The sequence below is a fragment of the Fukomys damarensis genome, unplaced genomic scaffold, assembly GCF_012274545.1.
Source record: "Fukomys damarensis isolate Sample0158 unplaced genomic scaffold, DMR_v1.0_HiC HiC_scaffold_39, whole genome shotgun sequence".
NCBI classification, from domain to species: Eukaryota; Metazoa; Chordata; class Mammalia; order Rodentia; family Bathyergidae; genus Fukomys; species Fukomys damarensis.
In genome coordinates this window covers 62,422,620-62,440,634 of record NW_022900951.1, presented here as the reverse complement: position 1 = coordinate 62,440,634, position 18,015 = coordinate 62,422,620, and positions in this window count along the sequence as shown.

Sequence of the window (18,015 nt, the reverse complement as noted above, 5' to 3'; positions counted from 1 at the left end):
TATATATACTAACAAGAAATATTGGAAGCATTTCTGAGGATAGGATTATTTTCAGGCACCCAACATGATGGTTCATTCACCTCTCAAGAGTATTTCTGGCTCCAGAAAAAATATCTTACAATCTACATGTAATTTGCTTCTAGAATATTAGGGAGAATAATGAGTTAAACTCATTTCCTCACTTCTCTCATGTGTATCCATTTACCGGTGGAAGACTTCTCATTTTCTTAAATGAAAAAACTTATACTGGTGTCAAAGAGAATTAATTATATACTAATGTCTTGCTATTTTCTATGGCCTGAATGAATGTGTCCCCTCAAAACATATATATTTAAGCCCTAGACTTCAATGTGAGGGTAGGCCTTTGAGAGGTAACTAAATTTAAAGAGATAGTGAGGATAGTGTACTCAGTGATAGGATTAATGCCCTTATGAAATCAGGAGACAAGGACTCTATGATGTTTTGTAACATGAAAAAAATTGAAACCAGGACACCTCTTCTCTTCTCTTCTCTTCTTTTCTAGATAGTAGTCTTTTGTCTGAGCAGTAGCTGGTAAAGATTTTTTCCCACACTATAGGTTGTCCCTTAGTTCTGTTAGTAATTTCTCTTATATTGCAAAAAGTTTTAATACAATGAGATCCCAGTTGTTTGTTTATTCTTTGTGCAAGTTTTCATGCTGCTGTGGATTTCTGCATAAAGACTTCTCCTATGCTAATGTCTTCAAGAATTCTACCTAATTTACTTTCCAGTAAGCTTAGTGTTTCTGTTCTGACATTTAGATCTTTAATCCATTTAGATTTTAGTTTACTGCATGGTGAGAGATAGGGATCTAGCTTAGTCTTTGGCAAGTTGAAAGCCAGTTTTTCCAACACCATTTATTAAAGAGGCTATCTTTCCTCCCCTGAGGATGGTTGGCTCCTTTATCAAGGATGAGGTAGCTGAGTATGTCTGGTTTTGTTTCTGCATATTCTAATCTATTGCACTGATCCTCAGGCCTGTTTCTTTGCCAGTACCATGCTGTTTTTATCACAGTGGCTTTATTGCATAGTTTCAAGTTGGGCATTGTGATACCCCCTGCTATGTCTCTATTGCCTAGAATGGTTTTTGCTATTCTAGGTCTCTTCTGGTTCCAAATGAATCTTCAGAGTGTTTTCTCAAGTTCTGTGAAATATGCTGTTGGGACTGCATTGAATCTGTGTAGAAGTTTTGGAAGCATGGTCATTTTCATTATGTTGATTCTTCCTACCCATGAGCAAGCGATGTCTTTCCATTTTCTTATATCCTCTTCTATCTCTTTTTAGGGTGCTGCTAATTTTCAGTGTAGATATCTGTTGTTTCCTTCATTAGATTGATTACTAGTTATTTCATTTTTGGTGGGATGTTACTGTGAAAGGGATTGTTTCCCTAATTTCTCTCTCAATGAGTCTGCTTTTTATGTACAAGAAGGCTATTGATTTTTGAGTGCTAACTTTGTATCAAACTATTCTACTGAATCTGTCAACTAAATCTAGCAGTCTTGTGGCAGAGTTTTTTGGATCTTCTATGTAGAGTATCATATCATCAACAAATAGTGACAGTTTAATTTCTTCCTTTCCTATCTTTATTCTTTTTATTTCTTTCTCTAATTGCTGTAGCTAATGTTTCTAGAACTATGTTGAATGGGAGTTGGGATGGTGCACATCCTTGTCTTGTTTCTGATTTTATCATGAAGGTTTTCAGTTTTTTGACCATTTAGAATTATACTGGCTGTTGGTTTTTCATAGATAGCCTTTATCAGGTTCAGATAAAGACCATCTATTCCAATTTTCTGCAGGGTTTTTATCATGAATGTGTGTTTAATTTTGTCAAATGCACTTTCTTCATCAATTGAAATGATCATATGGTTTTTGTCCTTAATTCTGCTGATATAACATATTACATTTATTGATTTTTGTGTGTTAAACAACCCTTGAATCCCTGGAATAAATCCAAGTTATTTGGGTTGTATGATCTTCTTGATCTTCAATATTCTGTTTGCCAAAATCTTATTTAGGATTTTTACATCTGTATTCATTAAGGAAATTGGCCTGTAGTAATCTTTTTTTGGTTGCATCTTTCCCTGGTTTTGGAATCAAACTAATACTTGCTTCCAGGAATGAATTTGGAAGTATTGCTTCTCTTTCAATTTCATTGAAGATTTTAAAGAGTACTAGCAATAGTTCTTCTCTAAATGTCTTGTATAATTCAGCAGTGAAACCATCAGGACCTGGCCTTTTCTTTGCTGCTAATGTTTTAATTACATTTTCAATTTTGATGAATGTACTTGGGGTATTTAGACTTTTATGTCTTCTTCATTCAACTTTGGAAGTTCTTCTGTGTCTAGGATTCTCACAATTTCTTCTGTATTTTCCATTTTATTACCGTATAAGTTTTTGAAGTTGGTATTGATGATTCTTTGGATTTCTGCTGGATCTGCTGTGACTTCTTTTTCATTCATAATTGCATGAATTTGATCCTTTTCTTTTCCTTTTCTGATAAGATTGGCTAAGGGTTTATCAATTTTATTTATTTTTTCAGAAAAACAACTCTCAATTCATTGATTTTTTTGTATCATTCTTAGTTTCCACTGCAATAATTTCTGCTCCAATCTTTATAATTTCCTCCCTTTTTGAGCTTTGGGTTTGTTGTGCTCTTCTTTTTCTAGGAGCTTACATTTAAGCATTACTTTTTTTTTATTTGAGCTCATTCTGTTTTCCTAGTTTGGGCATTTACTGCCATGAATTTCCCTTCTAGGACTGCTTTCATTGTGTTGCCTAGATTCCTGTATGTTGTACCATCATAATCATTTGATTGTAGAAACTGTCTAATTTTTGTAATTGCCTCTGTTACCCAACAGTTGTTCAGCAGGGTATTATTTAATTTCCATGTGCTTGTGAAGTTCTTGTAGTATCTTAGGCTATTGATCTCCAGTTTAATTGCACTATGATCTGATAATATATAGGGGATAACTTCAATTCCTTTGCATTACTTAAGCTTGTTTTATGAACTAGCATATGGTCTATTTTGGAGAATGACCTGTATGCAGCCAAACAGAATGTATATTGTGATTTTCTGGAATGGAACACTCTGTAGACATCTACTAAGTCCATTTGTTGTAAGACTTGGTGCAGTTCTGTTATTTCATTGTTGATGTTTTTCCTAGATGATCTGTCTATTTGTGTCAGTGGGGGTATTGAGGTCCCCCACTACAATTGTTTTAGTGTTTATTTCATTTTCCATATCGATTAATATTTTTGTATAGTTGGGGGCATTAGTATTTGGTGCATATATATTTATGATTGTCATTTCTTCCCTTGTATTCTTCTCTTTACAAGGATATAGTGGCTTTCTTTGTCTCTGTTAATTAGTTTTGGTTTTAAATCTATTCTGTCTGCAAATAAGATAGTTACCCCTGCTTTTTTTCCAGGCTCCTGTCACATGGAGAACTATTTTCCATCCTTTACTCTCAGTCTATGAATTTTTTTGTGAATTAAGTGGATTTCCTATATACAGCATATTGTTGGATTTTGCTTCTCTATCCATTTTTCCAGCCTGTTTCTTTTGATTGGTGAATTGAGGCCATTAACATTGATGTTTATAACTGTTATATGGTGGCTTTTCATGGTCATGTTATTTTCCTGTTGTTGCTTCTTTCTTAAATTTTTCCCTCTCTCCCTTTAATTTCTTTCTTGCCCTGTATATTTGTTCTGTTGGCCCTTATGGAGTTGTGGTCTTCATTTTCTTTATCCAGAATACTGTTTAGAAGTGCTTGGAGTGCTGGTTTGGTGTTCATGAAATTTCTCAGGTGTTCTTTGTCATGGAAGTATCTTATTTCCCCATCAATTTTGAAATAGTTTTGCAGGATACCTCAGGCTAGGTTGGAGGATGTTTTATTTTATGAGTTGAAATACATCACTCCTGTCTCTCATTGATGTGAGGATTGGTTTGTGTGGAAAAGTCTGCTGTGATTCTGATGGGCTTTCCTTTGCATGTGATTTGTGTCTATTCTCTAACTGCTTGAAGTATTTTGTTCTTTTGTTGGGTTCCCAGGATCTTGATTACTATATGTCATGACTAGTTGGAGTCCTTATATGCCTCACTTATCTGTGTGTCAAATTCTTTGCCTCTCTTTGGGAAGTTTTCTGACATTAATTCTGTGAACAGTTTTTTTATGTCATTTGTAATTTCTCCTGCTATTTCATGGATTCCTATTAGTCTTACGTTATTCTTCTTTGCATCATCTAGGAGTTGTTGGATTGATTTTTCATGGTCCCTTATTTTTTTAAAGGTCTTTTCATGGTTACTACTGGCCATCCTATCTGCTATATCTGAAATTCTATCTTCACATTCACTGATCCTGCTGGGAATGCTTTCTATACTTTTTAATCTCTTGGTTATATGTTTGAATCTGTTTCATGGATTCCATTTCCTTCCTTTGTTCAGCATTCAAGGTTTCCATCATGGTCCTGAGCTCATTTATTTTATTACTTGTTTCTGTTCTAGAGCCTCTAATCATTTCTTTCATTTTTATCACCAACTCTGTTGTTATCTTTGAAATTATTTGTTTTTATTTTTTCTAGAGCTTCATTTATCTGTTTGTTTTTCTTTTTTTTTTTTACTTCCTGTGCTATCAGTTCAGTGTATTCAGATGGTTGATTGTCAAACTTTTCCACCTCATTTCCCCCAGAGTTTACCTTTGGTGGGGTGGAAGTCTGTGTTTGTCTCTTGTTTAAATGCCTTCTCATTTCTATTTTTGTCATTGGTACTGTTCATGTTTTAATTCCTGGGTTAATATTTCAATCTGCCAGATACAGCTGGTCTTTAGGTTTTGAGTCTCTAATATCTCTGAGGCAAACTCATTTTCATTATACCAGAAAGGAAAACTGATTAGATCAATCACTACATCTTAATCCAAGTGATACAGTCAGCTATACATTAGCATCAAGCACAGTTTAGAGAATGACAATTTGTTGTACTTATTAATCTATCACCTTTAACTGTGTGAATTAAATCAAAATCAAGGACTATATAAATATAAATATATTATACCAACTTTACACTTCAGGATATGGATTTAGAAGGAGTTGGGGAGGAGGGATAGATAGGATAGAAAAAGTTTAGAAGTGAGATCAGAGAACACAGGAAGATCACACAAATTCCTGAGAGCTGTTGAAGAGAAGAGGAGAGGACAGAATGAAATATACAGAAGCACAGAACAAAAGCAATAAGGAGGCTAGAGAGTGTAATTATTTTCTGGAATGTGAAATCCCTGTATGGTATACTTATAGTGATGACCTAATGTAATTTTCAGAGTATATTCTATGGTTACAAGAACCCTTAATTATGAAGGAAATTACATGGTAGCATTTGCATTTCTTCTCTGTAAATTGCTAGGAATAATTACACATTGTAGACCAGAGTAACAAATATGACATAAAACACAAACTATGGAGTTTCTGACTTGTAAGCTTTCACTGTAATGCCTGACCTAGATGGTGTTTTCCTATGAATACACTGAGTCACCAAAGAAAAATATTTGGGCTTTCTGAATAAAAATAGTAAAGCTAGTGTTTATGGTCATAACAGTACAGAAATTTTAATATAATATTTACCACTGGGATAAAATATTTCATCAATGATATAAAAAGTGTAGTGATACCTCAGTTGTCGAACTCAATTTGTTCCAAATTTTTATTCAAACACTGAAAAGTTTGAGAACTGAACATATTCTTCTCAGTAGGAATAATGGAAAACCAAATGATCAGTTCTGAGACCCAAAAATCATACTTCTAATTTCATTTTTCCAGGACTTTGACAAATTTTGAGGTGTTTTCTTTCTTTAACTCTATTGTGGTGTTATAATTCCCTTGCCTTAAAATGGCTGCCATATAGAATAGCAGCCTCCATGTTAAAATGTGACTTCTCCCAACAAAGGACAGGATTCTTCTTCCCATCAGGCCTCTTCTCCCACCCAAAGAGTAACCTGATACTTGCTACCTCCTAGTGGCTAGTGATGTCACAAGCCCCTCCTAGTGTCACAGGCTCCTCCAATCTCTTGATGTTACCTCACTCAACTCCACCCCAGCTCAGGCTAACCCCACCTCCTCCTATAAAAGAAGCCCCCTGTTCTTCCGTGTTGCTTTTTCCTTTGTTTGGAGACAGCCAGGTAGATCCTCCCCATAATAAAGGCTTGTTATGGTTCTGGTCTGGTCCTGGTTTTTGGCTCTTTTTACCTAATATGTGATTCTCACAGTTTTCCCCTTCACTTTGCTGCTGCTATTACTAACTTTCTTTGAATACATGATTATGAAATTTTACAGAGATAAAGTGCAAAGAATTCACACTGATGGATATTTTAATTCAAGAATAGAATCATTATATGTTGTCTGGACAAAAGCAGTCCTTTAAAAGAAGCATGATCTCTTTGTTACCTTGGTGAAATGTGACCCATGGCTCACCCTCAGCCCATACAGGATTTTTTCTAGTTGGATTTTTCAGTTCAACTACCAATCAAAGTAACAGACATTGAGTAGACTTTTATGAACTTTTTTCACAAAGTAGTGGAAAGTTCAAGCTTAGAGCTGTGATCATTGTGACTGTTGATCATGACTTGTCAACTTGTTCCAACTAAGAGATATTCAGGGGAGAAGTAAAGCACACTTATGGGTGTGGCTGAGTGGTTCTTGGAGATGCAAATTTTGGTACTACATATGATCCCTGGCCCCTTTTTCTCTGGTGCTCTACCTCTATTTGCTTACTGACCCTCATAAAATAAGCAGCTTTAGCAGAGTTAGAAAGAAAAGAGCTGAAAGAGTCACTCCTTTCCTTCCATTTAACTGTGAATAGCATCCTCTAGGTCTTACTGCTTCCCTTATCCTAAGAGAGGTACAAACTAAAATGACAAAAGCCTAAGAAATCACCCAGAGCACTGGTGCCAGGGGGGCAACCAAAGTCAGAGGTGTTTGGCCTTCAAATGCTAAAAGCCTAAGTTATCAGCCCTCTTTTCTGTCTCTCCCTTTTTCTGTTGCTCCCACTACCTTTACCATGATCTTCAACAAATATAGCCAATTAATACTCGTTCTTGGGTGTACATTTGGTAATTCTTTGCTGGTTGTACACAAGAACCTGGATTAATAAATGCCCATTTAACTGTAATATCTGGTGAGCCAAGCAAGGAGGATATTATCAACCTTTGGAGACCTCACCAAACAATTATCTAAGGGTTTATATTGTACAGCATTCCAGAGACCTAACCAAACATATAAGGCATCCACAGCCTGGAGACTTCAGCAGAAGTAGCCATCCAGAGAACTAGCCAGCAAGAAAGGTAACTCCCCATACCCAGGAGAGGCCCTCTGTATTCCCCTTTCTGGATGAAGAATGGATTCTGACAAAAGTCAGACCTGTCCCATGGAAAAGGCTAAATTGGAAAACAATAGGACCTCATGGGAGACAGGAGTCCCTGCCCATGAGTTGGGCTTATATTCTGCTGTGGATTGATACAATGTGTAAAGTCTATCTTGGAAGCTTTGGCACATTTCACAACAGAGATGGGTATAAGCCCAGTGAAGTAGGGGAGAAGGCCTTAGGAAAATGATTTGGCATAGCTGTCCAGAGAAAGGGAAAATGAGACATGTATCTGCCCCACTTGAACTTTTGCTTCTCTCTGGGGAGTTCTTTACAACTTTCCCTGGACTTGGGCAGCTCTTCATTTAGCTACAGGGGTGTTTGTGCTTCCCTGTGGGTCATGGATTTCCATAGGTTTCAGTAATTTTCCTTCTCTTCTGATCCTCTCTCCTCCCTCAGGCTTTGGACTATCAGAGGGTTCCATTTTTTTTTCTCATTGAGTTTATTGGTAAATACAGTTACATTCATTATTGGGATCTTATACCTTTACATGACAGGTCTTAGTTCTCATTTTTTCCCCATGTCCCTGCCCTCCCTTCACCCCCTCCTCCCCTCCCCATTCACAAACATTTTATTTCAATGTTTTCATTTTCTCATATTTTTTTCCTTTCCATTATTACCTCAGAGTGTTCCATTTGTTTGGCTCTAGATAACAAAAACAAAACAAAACAAAACAGTTAAGACATACATTTTCTACCAATATGAGAAGAGAAAAACTTATTCCTTTAAATCTCTCACTACTGCTTCTGCATGCACCAGCCACCAGCAGGCCGCAGCCAAGCAGACTAGCTGGCTCATCATCTCTTTGTCCTAAAGCCCCACCTAGAGTTCTCGATTCTTGGAGTAGTTTGTTGATATTGGTTTTCTCTCTTTTTTCACTCAGGTTTGATTTATTGTAATAACTGTGTCTTAGTTTATGCTGTTGCCTAAAGGATGTGTAATTTGTATTTGCTGCTTGAATTTACATAAGCCACAAGGAGTGCATCTCCTAGCACAAGATCTTAGAGCAACAATGAAGCAGTGGTATATATTCACTCATTAATAGATCCATGCAGCCTTTTAGAACAGATCCCAGAAAGCATTGAATGATTCTCTGTCTTTGATCTCAAAGACAATTTCTTTTCTGTTCCTGTGGATCCTAGCTCCCAATATTTGATCACATTTGAATGGGAAGATCCCAAAACAAGACTTTACCAACAGTATTCTTGGACGATCTTGCCTCAGGACTTTAGAGATATACCCTATTTGTTTACATAGGCTTTAGCTCAAGATCTGAGACCTAAAATTCAAAAGGGGAGGCCTATTATAATGCATAGCCCCTTATTTATAGCTCCAATAGGCAGTTATCTTATAAGAACACCACTCAGACTCAATTTCCTAGCAAAATGGGGTTACAAGGTTTCCAACACAAGGTCCAAATATTTCATCAAAAAGTGACTTATTTGGGATATATCTCAACTCCATGACAAAGACAACTATTCTCAAGAACAGAGGCAATCTACCATCCAGGTCCCCCAGAGTTCAAATAACAACTGAGGGTTTTCTTTGGAATAGTAATCTTCTGCCACATATGGTTACCCCATTTTAGAGTAATGGTCAAATCACTATATGAGGCAACTCAGAAGTGAATCAGAGGTCCAGGGATTTAGCTCAGTGGTTTGGTGGCCTGCCTTGCAAGCGCAAGGACCGGAGTTCAATCCACCATCCAGGTCCCCCAGAGTTCAAATAACAACTGAGGGTTTTCTTTGGAATAGTAATCTTCTGCCACATATGGTTACCCCATTTTAGAGTAATGGTCAAATCACTATATGAGGCAACTCAGAAGTGAATCAGAGGTCCAGGGATTTAGCTCAGTGGTTTGGTGGCCTGCCTTGCAAGCGCAAGGACCGGAGTTCAATCCCCGGTATAAACTGCTGCTCAAAAGGCAATTCAAATCTTAAAATAAGCCTTGATTCAGGCCCCAGGAATAGGAATCTCAGATCTAATCCCTTTTCTCTATTCTAATCCCTTTTCTCTCTTCATAGGTGAGAGACAGGAAGTAGCCATGAGAGTACTAACTCAACATGTAGGCTAGGAAATCTGACTAGTGGCTTTTCCAAGTAACTGGATGGAGTATCACAAGGCTGACCCAGCTGCCTGTAAGGAATAGCAACTATAGCACTCTTTGTCTAGGAAGCTTCTAAGATAACTTTAGGTTAAAAGCTCTTAGTTTTAATTCCACATCAAGTTAGCCTCTTAGAACTCAAGGGACATTTGTAGATGACTGAAGAAAGACTCGCTAAATATCAGGCCATTCTTTTTTAAAAATTCATTAAGTTTATTGGTACATTTTAGGTATAACATATGATGTATTCATCACTGGGAATTTGTATATTTATATGGAAATATCTTAGTTCTTATTTTCCCCATTCCCCTGCCCTCCCTTCAACCCCCCCACCCCTCCCTATTTACAAAGATTTTGTTTCTGTTTTCTACTTTTCTCATATTTTTTCCTTTCCCTTCTTTCTTTTCCTCTACCTCTCCCACTTGCCCTTACCCTTCCTCTTTGAACCTTTTCTTCCTATTTCACATTATCTACTATACATTTTGATCCTCATTTGCACTTTCAATTTCTCAAGCCAAAAAAACTATTCAGTATTTACACATGTGTGTCCTATTTATTTCACTTGCATATGGCCTTAATGTGCATCCATTTAGCTAATGAAAACACAAGTGTTTCTCTTCAAACTTGCATTGTTTCAAACCCAGTCACACTCCTCCCAACAAACCAGCAGATAGAATGTGAGTATGAGCAGACCATCACCGAATTATGCTAGCTGTCCTGATCTGAGGGATCACATTCTATAGGTCCAGCTAGCACCTGGTTCACTAATGGCAATAGTTATATAAAGGATAGCATTAGCAGAGTAGGTAATGCCATAGTCATTCCCACTCAGATAATTCAAGAAAGAGTATTTTCCTTTGGACTTCTGCCAAAAAGGCAGAAAATTTGTTGCCCTCAGGCTCTCCAACTTGCCCTGGAGAGGATATATCTTTTCTGGTCCCATATGCACATGCAGCCACCTGGAAAGAAAGAGGAATTTTTTGTTTGTTTGTATTTTGAGACAGGGTCTCACTATGTAGTTGAGACTGACCTGGAACTCACTTTGTAGCCCAGGTTTGTCTCGAACTCACAGCGATCCTCCTGCCTCAGCCCTCTGAGTGCTAGGATCACAGGCATGCACCACCATGCCTGGCTAAGAAAGTGGAATTTTGACTAGTCACCAGTCTCCACTAAAACATGGACCAGAGATCCTCAACTTCCTTGAGGCAATAAGCCACCCAAGAGAGGTAGTTGTCCACTGCAAGGGACATCAGGCCTCCATGGACCCTGTCTTCCAGGGAAATTCTAAGGCATATTCTACTGTCATACATTCCACACTCCAATGTTATTTGGGTCCATCAACAGCACTACCTATAGTTAAATTCCAAGATCTTGAATTAGAACCAGGATACTCTACAGAAGAGCTTCAATTGATTTGTAATGAGAGAGCAACTCAAAGGAGCCAACAGCGGTATATAAGACCTCAATTATTCTTGCTACAATAAATGCAATGGAAAGTCCTTAAGTCATATGCCTTCCACCTAGAGTGACATGCCACCACTTTTATGGCACACAGGCTTCTTATAAGGACTGGAGTCCATGTAACATGTTTGAAAGGCATGTTCTGTCTGTGTACTCCATAACTGACAGAATCATCCTCCTCTATTGGCTGAATCAGTGCAAGGATATGAGACCTCCCCTGGAGAAGATTAGCAAATGGACCTCACCCATATGCCTACATGTAAAGGATATACACACCTCCTGGCATGCACTGGACCTTTACTGAGCTACAAAAGCCTTCTATGACAGGTCAAAAAGGTCTTTAGATGGCCTAAAAGTCCTCCTTAAGAAGTAATCCCTAAATTTGGACTGTCTAGATCTATCCAGATAATAATAGACCCTCTTTCACATCCCAAATCACACAGAGATTCTCCAATGCATTAGGAATTAAGTATACTCTCTATAAAGTATGGAGACTGCAGGCATCAGGAAAGGTTTAGCACATCATACTCTTAAATGAACCGTAGACAAGCTGTGTCAAGAAGCCCACCATAAGTGGCTAGATCTCCTTCCAGTTGTCTTAATGAGACTTCCAGCAGCACTCAAATTCCAAACTTAATCTCAGTCAATTTGATATACTTTGTGAGAGGCCCTTTTTGATATCTGATTAATTCACTGACACTGAAATTTCCCAACTCCTTCAGCATGTGATCCATCTAGGAACTTTATGACAGGCCCTGCAGTAATATGAAAATAAGATTTTTCAACTCCCAGAGAACAATGATAATTGTCAGCCCAAAATTTTCCCTGGTTACCAGGTCCTGATGAAGACCTGGAAAGAGGGTGTACCCCAGAAGCAACTGACACTCAAATGGAAAAGCCTTAACCATTCTTTCTGCCATTAAGATACAGGAAATAGATAGTTGGAGTCACCGCTCCAGGGTAAAACTCAAACCACCTGAGACACCAGAAGACAAGGAAGGACTACAAACTTTTTACACCTGTGAACCAGTAGACAACCTCAAGTTTCTTTAAAACAAAACAAAAACCACCAACCAATCTGGTGGACCAGATAAGTAAAATGATTTGCTTTCTCTAAATAAATTGTGTGAGTAGTTTCATTACTGTGCTGTTTACTATACTTTAGGTCCCTGTTCCATACTATAACATGGTCTCTTTGTGTCTTTTCTGTTTCTTTTGTGATGATCCTCAATTAATTAAAAAGTGCCTCTAATAGAGATAATAAACAGTGACTACCTGCATAAGACATTAATGCTAATTACATATTTCTTCTAACATCAACAGCCACCCAAAAACTTAACAGACTGTATTATGGTTTGTAGGTGGGGATTTTCAAGAGCTGGCTGGATCTAGAGTATGTGATGCTAAAATTGATTCATGGTACAATGCTAAGATCAAGGGCACTAAGATTAAGGGTGTGAGAGCTACCTGTCCTAAGAAGCCTCAGGTAAAATGTGAGATAAAAAGAGCTGCAATCATCATTTTCTTTCCTACTTTCCACCTACCATAAACTGTTTCTCCTCTGTGATGTCTCTCTGTCACTCACCCTGCCTTAGAACCAAATGATTAAAAACTAAACTCTCTGCAAACTGTGAACTAAACAAACTCTTTCTCCTTTAATTTGGGGTATTAGATATGTTGTCCCAGAAATGAGGAAAAAACTAAGACAGAATTTGCTGCCAGAAGTGTGGTCATTGCTGTGATTATACCTGTCTATTGTTAATAGAGTGATAGATTAATTCAGCTGTTGTTGATAGAATGATAGGTTAAATCATATAGTAACATCTCTCCTTTGTGTAGATGTCTTAGCCAGAATGGTAGATTCTTTTTGCAAGGTGTTTGGGGATCCAGATTCTTATAACACTATCTGTTGGCTTTTGCAATAGCTAGAATGGTGCAAGTATTAATTTTAATTGAGTCTATTATGCTGAAACTTCTCCAACATCTTGGATTCCTACATAAGCAAACTAAAAGCCAATGTAAATTCCAACATAAAGGAATCTTATCCAATCAGAAATGACCAGCTAATCTTTACTAAGGACTCTCTATGGAAATAAGGCAAATCCCTTAGGCATATTTAATTGAATAATTTATTTACTTTGTTGCTGCTTTTAACTTATAAAACTCTGCAGCTCATACTGCTTTGAACAGCTCTCTGATTCTCTTGTGTTTCTGAGTGCTACCCAATTAATGAAAAACTCTTTTCTTACATGAAGAAAGTTCATTAAGATTCATGATTATCCAATCATAAATCCATAAGATAGAGTAAAAAACAAAACAAAAATAAAACCTCTATGTCTTAGTTATTTTTCTCATTGCTGGGACAAAATATCTGACACCCATAGGTTAAAAGAGTAAAGGGTGATTTCAGTTCAGAATTTACAGAGCTTTAAATCCATATTCAGCAGGCTCCAAAGATGAGTGGCATAGCAGAGAAACAGTTCATGGCACATCAGGCAGAAGGTAGAAAACAGCAAGCAGCCTTTTTCCTGTCCCTTTATATTCCATCCAGGCTAGAAGGCTAATGATCAGTGCTACCCACACCCAAGGTGGGGCTTCCATTATCCACATCCAGATTTACGCTAAACCAATTTAGTTATCACATACCTTTAATTCCTGTATCACACATTATAAATTAGGGTCACACACCCTAAATTAGCATTACACAGCCATGATCCAGCCACCTCCCAAAAGCCTTATCAATGAGCACATGAGGCTTTGGGAGGACATCTAGATTCAAACTGTAGCATTCTGGCTAGTCACATCTTCCAGAGCACAATCAAAACCAAGCAGAACACTATCAAAAGAGTGAACAAGAAGCAGGCTCAGTGGCTCCTGTGGAACTACAAACCCTTTCACTTATTAGCAAGCAATAGTAGCATTTCTTACCTCTCATTTTTCTTTTTCTACTTTTATCAGAAACTAACAAGAGCTTTACTTAAGATTGTATCTCTCATGGGCATGTCAGGTTAACTCTCACCAAAAATTATATATAGAGGATCCAAACACAAGCTTTCTATTAGATTATTACTTTGTGTTTACCTTCTTTCAGCCTCCATCAATTTCTAATTATACTTTCTTTCCTCTTCTTCCTTTATTTTATCCTCACAAACTCTTAAAACTACTCTCTGGCCACCCTCCACTCCAGATATAAAAATAATAACAACAAAGTCCTATCTCTTTTCTTTCATTCATTGGCATATTTTATTCTTCTTCCCTTTGGTCTGATCTATTTTATTTATTTTCCTCTTCATTTTTTTCTTCTCTCTATATCTAGGCCTACTTGTCATCAGTACTATATCACAGACTTTCTTGGTTATTGAAAAAAATGGGAAAAAATGTTACAAGTTTTATATGTGGTTTTGTAGTTACAAATATGATTGGTAAAAATTCTCCCTTTGCATCTCAGAAAAGGGGACTGATTATATTACATTGACAAGAATGAAGAAGCATATAAATATCAAAACATAACACAAGCCAAAGACACATCAAAGGGAAATATGCACTTAACTAATGAGATTTCTGCAATAGTGATCATGTTTTCTGCCCCACAACTTATACTCAACCTCAAGTGCAAAAATAATAAAAACATGAGACAAAAAACAACAGGATAACTCCAGAAACTCTTAATTTTCCCAAATGTTATCTCTCATGGGCATTGAAATGAAGACACACAGAACTCAAAAGGCAAATGGTTACAGACAGCCAGGCATGGTGGCACATGCCTGCAATTCCAGCACTCGGGAGGCTGAGGTAGGAGGATCACTGTGAGTTTGAGACCAGCCTGGGCTACATAGTGAGTTCCAGATCATCTCAACTACATAGTGAGACCCTGTCTCAAAAAACAAATAAAAAAAAGGCAAATGGTTAAAATACTTGAAATGTTCAAAGAAGAAACAAATACAGTAAGTAAATCCATAACATATTTATTAAGCTCAAAGAGAATGAAAATAAACAAAGCATTTAATCAGATGTTCAAAGACATTAACGAAGGCAACATATTTCCAACTTCAGCTAAGAAGGAAAAAGTTACAGCAATCCACCAGTCCTAATATTTGCATTAATAAATAGTCTAAATGTGAATATGTACTAAGTAACATGATTCATGGTAGGCCGATAATGTTTCTATAAGAATAATAACTCTAGAATTAGCTGTATCATTCAGTGCTTACTAGAGAAGAAGATTTAATGCAAAATATATAAGTATAAAATACTTTAAAATATTGGCTTATAATAGTCACCCACAGAGTCAGATGTGGAAGAGTGCAAAAAGACTGCCTGCATGCTGAAGACCTAATGGGTATAGTAAAAATCTCAAGCTCACTGTAGTATGCCATGCTAGTCTGTATCAGGATGCCAAAGGATCTGTGATGAAAGACTGAAGACAATGTTCAAAGTGAAGATGAAAAATGGAGCTCCTTCAAAGAAACACAAGCAGAAGATTTCCTTCTTCATTCCCTTTTTCTATCATTCTGGCGACAATCCTTCCTAGGGTGGGTCTTCCATACTTAGAACTTTGCTGAGTCAAATTAGTCAGGCATTTCTTACTCAAATTGACACAGTCAGTTCACATTCACAAACCACACCTTGTCAACTGGACAACTCGACACATTTCTTTAAACCATAGATTCCAGATGCAAAGACAAGTTCATAATTATACCTAATGTGTTATAACTATACTGCATTTAAATGGAAAAACAGTAATTCCCTCTATAGAATTTCTATGTCATGTTTTCTTAGACTTATGCTTACTCTTAACATTTCATATTGAACCTATGTTTGATAATACTTAAGATGCTGCTTAAGAATGCTTAAGATACTTAAGAACCAGCTGGGCATGTTGGTGCATGCCTGTAATCCCAATACTCAGGAGGCTGAGGCAGGAGGATCACTGTGAGTTCAAGACCAGCCTGGGCTACACAGTGAGCTCCAGGTCAGTCTCAACTACATAGTGAGACCCTGTCTCAGAAAAAACAAAAACAAAAAAAACAAACAAAATGAATAAGCACTGTTTGTTGTGTATACTTTGAAAGCTTGTTCTGTACAGATGCATCATTTATATGCTGTGATGCTTTGCATTTAGTATTAACTGTAATAATTTATCTTAGTACTTATAGTCCCCTTTTTGAATGCAGTAATTAGAGTGATAAGTATTTTCACTTATAAAAAGTCTCAAACATAGTGAGACCCTGTCTCAGAAAAAACAAAAACAAAAAAAAAAAAGAATACTTACGAACCAATGTTTAGTCCACCAACACTATAATACATTGGCAGCATAACAGGAGAGAACTACTACAATTACAATCCTTGTTTCTGTAGCTGATTACAAGGTCACAGCATTTAGAACTACTTTCTTCTACTATCCACTCTGTGTTCTCTTGGCCTTCAGCGAGCACCTCAGCAGGTTTTGGTTCTTTCTGTAGTAGAGTGACTCATAACCTCATTCTTAAAGGTGCTGAACCATTTGTAACTCTGCCTGAATTGAGTTGTTGTAATTTCCTATTGAATTTAATAACAGGGCATGATAATGCTAGAAGGTACCTTAAGGGATCTCCTGCACTCCAAATATATTCTTCCTTTCCTCCATAGTGGTATAATAGCATAATTTCCTTTTGATAGTCCCTTTTGTAACTCCCTTTTTAGCTTGTTTCCTCAGAAGCATGAGGAGACCAAAATGATCAGGGGATATTCCTAACTTGCAATTCAATGGAGTCATTGTTGTGCTTCCTGGTACATGCCTTCTCCCCTCTGGAACTAAGGTTTCTAAAACAACAGAGCATAAGGTCATGCTAACAGGAAGCAAAACTTTTGCTAGTGGGTCAGTGGGGGTAATGATGAATGGTACCATTCCCACTTCCACCCCTTGATTTCTGGACCCATGAATCTGGCTACAGGAGACAGAGCATATCATATGGATGCTGATTCAAAGCATATACAACATATTGAAGTACCTCAGGCCATCTATACAAGCTATTGCCACCTAGCTGACACTACAAATGTATCTTCAAATATTTCACATTATTATCAATCCATCTGCTTCTGGATGGTGAGAAACATGGTAAGGCCAGTGAATTCCATGAGCACAATCCCACTGTCTCACTTCTTTGACTGTAAAATATACTCCCTGCTCAGAGGCAATGCTAGGCAGAAGGCATTCTGTGAATTCCATGGATGGTAGCTTTTACTGAAGCATTACATTCAGGGAAGGCAAATCTATATTCAGAATAAGTGTCTATGCCAATACGGACAAAGAAGTATCCTTTCCATGATGAAAGAGGTCCAATATGATCAATCTGCTACCAGGTAACAGGCTGATCACCCTGGGTAGTGATCCCATATTGTTAGTCTCTGCTGCTGTCATATTAGGGCAGTCAGCAGTACCTATACCCTGATCAGCCTTGGTGAGTGGGTGTCTCTGTTGCTGACCCCATGTATAACCTCCATCCCTAACACCATCACTACTCTACTCATGAGCCCATTGGGCAAAGACAAAGGTAGCTAAAGAAAAAGTCAATCACTATCTACAGAATGGGTCATTATATCCATTATATTGTTAAGGTCCTCTTCTGTTGAAGACAATTTTTGGTGAATGTTTACATGGGGTACAAATATTTTTACACCCTTTGCCCATAAGGAAAGGTTTATACACTTACCTCTTCCCCAAATATCTTTGTCATCAATTTTTTCAATTATGTTCTTTTCAATTTCCTGATAATCCAGCCAGATCATTAGCTACAGCATGTGAGTCGGTATACAGTTGCACATCTGGCCATTTCTCCTTCTAGGAAAAATGATCTACAAGATGAACTGTTTGAAGTTCTGCTGACTGTGAAGATTTACCTTGACCACTGTCCTTCACAGTTATCCTGGAAAAGGCCTGTAATGCTACAGCTGCCAACTTGTGGGTGATTCCAGAATAACAAGCACAATCATTCATAAACCAGGCCTTAGCCTTCTCTTCCTCTGACAGCTGATCATATGGCACA